The following is a 5143-nucleotide window of genomic DNA, read 5'->3' on the forward strand; positions in this document are numbered from 1 at the left end:
AGAGTTCCAGTTTATACTGTATAAAACTATCGTTGCAAGGTGATCTCATATATCTAACCTTGTCTCAACATTTTTCTGAAAATCTTTGACATGCATAAGATAATCATTTACTAGATATAATTTTAAAAGATTAAGTTACAAGATACTCCAATATACTTATATCTTTTCCAAATACTACTTGAACTACCACCGTTCAAGTTATAATTAGTTCTAAAGTTCATCACATAGATGAGACTACAAGATAATACTTGAATAGATTCAATCTTTAAAATATCATCAAAATAAAATGAAGTTATGAGATACTTCATTTGATGTACACATCAATTTGAAAACTTGACCCTGCCAACACTCAACAATCGCCCAACCGTAGCCTTTCTATCGAAGTGCTCTGGGTAGTGTTGCAGAAATATCCAATTGGATGATGAACTCATTACGGGAGTTTGCCGCGCCAGGAAGACCACTTACGATGATCAGTCGTAGTAGTACAACCCCACCATTTTCTACATGTAGAGGAGAACCTGTCGGATTTACTTGTCAACCGAACACTGAACTCCTACGGAATGGACCGCCTTAGCGGAACTTCCAGGCCATTTGGGCCAATATAATAAGGCTGGGCCGGCGCTACTCGACCACTTACGCCACTCCTAGTTCAGATGAAATCCATGACTCTGAAACGAAAAGCTCGTCCCCACTTTCTCCAAGTAGAAACTTGTTGATACGGCTCCACTAAGAAGTCGTATCTAGTTGGAAAGGAAAACTCACCGATATTTCCCAGGCGATGCCTGTTAATGGATTAACTTGTTCCAAGAATTTTACTTCCCGAGTATTGGGTAAGTAATCAAAAACTCTTTTATCAAGACAGCAACCTTGTTGCGAATATAAAACACACCACAGAGCCGGATCCCTCAGGTTTTGAGCGAGTATTTAAATCCCCTTCGAAAGGAGGATCTTAAATATAAAAATGAGTTTTGGGATCCGCTCTAACTTTTAAAAATCATTTTGAAGACTCGCAAAACATTTTTGAGAATGTTTGGAGAGATGCTGATTTAACAAAATAAATCAGTCCCTATTATTCCTAGAGGACTAACAATGAGATTTACAGAAGGGGGGTTGAATGTAAATCTCAAAACTTTTTTAGGTTTTGAGAAGTTTATTAAAGCAGTGTGTTCTAGATGAACAAGTGTATGAATTGCTTTGAGCTAATGCAGACAGATATATATTCAAACACAAAAATGTAAAGAACACAACAAACTTTAAAAACTTTTCTAGTGGATTTGTTGTTCCACCAGAGATGGTATATTAGAAAATCTGTGTTCAACAATGTTGATCACAGCTGCATCCTAGTACAAACTAGATGAATTTTCTCTCAAGATATTTCTTAACAGCTCTGGAAAATCTCTCTCTAATTACTAGCTTCTTCTTGGTTTATATATTACCAAGTGTACAAGTGAAAAACAATATAAAATTACAATAGTAAAATAAGTTCTTCACTTGCTTCTTTTCCTGTTCAATCAAGTACTTTGTTGACTATTGCATCTTTGTACTAAAGAAGAACGGCTGCTTTTTCTGTTGATCCTGAAATTCGGCTACCACATCTCAGTTTTCTCTGACAACCCATGTGCCTCTGTTTGTAGGTACAACTACCACTTATCAACGGCTAATTAGCAGAACATCCGTTGAAGCTTTCATCCGTTGATGACTTCATCCGTTGAAGGATGTTATCCGTTGAAGCTTTCATCCGTTGATGCTCTCATCCGTTGAAGGATGTTATCCGTTGAAGCTTTTAGAGACATCCGTTGAAGCTTAGCTTCTCATCCATTGAAGGTCTTTAAGTCATCCGTTGATACCACTTCATTTATACAAAATTACAAGGCATGAAATATTTACAATTGGCCTTCCTATCTGCATATCATCTAGTAGTCAACATGACTCATAGTTTCTCTCAACTTCTAAGAATTACATTTTAAATACAGAGACTGAAATATGCTACAATACTAGACTTATTTCTAAGTAAAGCTACACCATCAACGGATAGCCAAAGTGGTCTTATCCGTTGAGGCTACAGACACTAAATTTCTACTTAAGTGTTTTGTTAAACATATCATCAAACTAATGCACATATATTCCTAACAATCTCCCCCTATTTATGTCTATAAGAATCGTAGGCATAAATTCAGGGTTAACTTGATGATAACAAAACACTTAACAAATATTTGAATTGAAACTAAGTAGAAATATAAAAGTGCTGCAAAAGTGTATGTACTAGGAGGTAATTGAAGATTTACAGTATTTCCAAGGGTGCTCCTCTAGCCTGAGCAAATCATCATTTTCTTCTTTGTTCCCTGGTTTTCTTTCCTAGCCCTTTGTCATTTTCCTCAATTTGGAGTTGGAGTTGTCTGAAGAATTCAGCTTCATCTTCATCACTGATATCCAACTTAGATTGCATTTCCTTGAGAGTTTCATTGCTGGCAATCTTGAGTTGGTCTTCAAGTCTGAAAAATCTTCTGACTCCTTTGTCATCTCTAAATTCCATCAACCAATGAGGTGATTTGTGAATTTTAGTTCCCCTTTCTTGTATGAGTAAGGTTCTGGGCAAAGCATTTGGTTCCCTCCAAGTCTTCCTTATGTTGGCAATCTTGTTGAGAATTTCAGTCTTGGCTGTTCTGGTAAAGCCAGAATCCTTTTTGATGGCTGAAAAGACTCTGATCAAGGTAGAGTAGCCTTCATTTAGAATCCTGTAGAGAGGCCATGTTCTTTCCCCAGCTCCCTTATATCTGAACACCAATCTCTCTGGTAGCTGTCTGTAGGCAGCTATTCCCCTTACTTCCTCCAGCTCATCCAGATAGAGATTAATGTCTGAAGCTTCTTTTATGTCACAGATGTGAACATAATCATCTTTAGAAATGGGTGGCTTAGGGTTAGGTTTTTGTTTTTGAGTGAATTTCTTAGAGGTTAGGGGAGGTGTAGATTTAGATTTTCTTTTCTGTTTCTTTGGTAGTGGTAGAGTGGTTAAAAAGGTAGGCAATGTGATGTTGTCCCAATCAATAGGTTCCTCTTTTGGAATGATTGGTTCACCATGGATATTTATAGAGGGATCAGCAACAAAAGGTTCAGGTATGGAAGGTAGTGGTTTAGATATAGATTTGGTATCTTCAGGGTTATCTTCACTCCTTCTGTGTGCCTTGGCCTTTCTTCTGTTTCCCTTCTGCCATTCCTCTCTTTCTTCCATATTTTCACCAAATATGCTCCCAAGAACCTCATCTAAGTTAGCAATCTTTTCTTCACCCCTGACTTCAATTCCTTTCATTTCTTCAACTTGGCTTGACTTTAGCTGTTTTTCAAGCTTTGCTTGTGCTCTTTTGTCAGCCTTGAGTTTTACAGCTTCTTTCTTCAACCTTCTGGTTTCTTCCCTTTTAGCCTTTAGAAATTTGGGATGTCCTTGCATCACACAGATACTCTTTCCCTCTCTATAGATAAAGGCCATGTTCATTCTCTCACCCTTGTCCTTGGTCTCCTTCTTCTTTATGATGCTTGCACTTAGAACTTTGTCTCCATCAGGTTTTGGAAGAGGAAAGTCTACTTCCTGCATCTGAGCAAAGTCTAGGGGATTCTTTGTGGAGTCCATACTGGATCTAGTGTTAGGCTTTAGAACCATAGGTTTTAAATTCTTGAAAGAAGTCTCTCCAACCTTATTTCTCCCTACTGGCTTGAGCTCCATGTTGATTGGTTCAATCTTTGTGCTAAATTTCACAGATGTTGATTTATTTTGTGTAGAACCAAACACCAATTGCAACCTTTCATCAATTCTCCTCCATTGTTCTTTCATTTGAATTTCAGCTGCTGCTAGCTGAATCAAATCAATTCCATCAGGTTTTCCCTTGATTTGAATGATTGGAGAGGTAGTGATGGCAGGAACTAGCACTTTAGATATCTGAATCTTTGTAGAGGGCTCTCCTTCCCCTTCCCTTTTATTCTCCCCCTTTTTGTTATCATCAAGGAGAGGGGTCAAGCCTTGTGCTTTTGCCAGCTGCATTAGGAGATTGGTTTGAGATTGTTGGTTGAGAAGAAGGGTGGCCACAGAATCTTCAATTCCTTGAACTCTGTCTTCCAACTTGGCCAGCCTTTGTTCAGTAACTGATTCCTTTTTCAATCTCGAAACCAAGTCCTGCAAAGTACCATAGGGCATTACTGAATCCAATTTTTCTGAAGTGAAGGATTTCAAGTCAGCAATATCTTTCCTGAGATCATCCAGACTCAAATTTTGCTTTACTTTCTGCAACTTTATGAGATGCAGTGAGTCCAGGTGAGCTTGGAGGATAGTCTTGATATTTGCATTTGAAGTGTTCTGAATGGCCTTTTGAATAGTGATGATTTGTTTGACCAAGTGGACATTGAATTCACCTGTTCTATGCTCCTTAGTCAAGGCCCATTCAGGTAGATTAGGAATGGAACTAGGGTCTTCATCTCCCCCTATGTTCATGCTTCCATCAGAAGAAATAGAGTCATCATCATCAGAATTTACTCCAAATTCCTCAGATGGCTCACCAGCTGTAGAAGGCATCCTGTTAATAGCAGCTTTATCCCTTTGAAGAGATTCTGTTGAGTGCACTAGATGTAGTGTCCTTTCTGCCTCCTCATTGCCCTGAGCAGCCAACATTTGATAGGCTGTCACAGGATGAGTAAAAGTGTCAGCATCCAAGGAAATGTTATCAATTACAGCTTTGTAATGTTGCTGAAATTGTCTTTCCTTTTCAGCATCATCCACAATCATTGACTCATGAGCAATGGCTGGTTCCACCCTTGTATCAACTGTACCTGCTTTTCTCTCTTTTTCTCTATGTTCTTGCATCAGGGGCTCCCCCTGGCTCACACATCTCACTCCCTCACCTTCACCTTCTAAGGTGGTACTCCACTCACTGACTTTTGCCATGCTGGAAGAAATAGCATGCATTTTTGTGCTCTCAATCTCTCCTTTTGCCTGGGAGCAACCCAGCCTCTCACTCAAATTTTCAGTCCCTGCCCTCAATCCTAAAAGTGATTGCACAGTATTCATGTCTTCTACACTTGGAATCATTTCAGTTATTTGTGTAGAGACTATCAACGGATGTGGAATATCCGTTGAAGGTGAAACTGTTGTTATCAA

The sequence above is a fragment of the Apium graveolens genome, chromosome 4 (assembly GCF_009905375.1).
Source record: "Apium graveolens cultivar Ventura chromosome 4, ASM990537v1, whole genome shotgun sequence".
NCBI lineage: Eukaryota > Viridiplantae > Streptophyta > Magnoliopsida > Apiales > Apiaceae > Apium > Apium graveolens.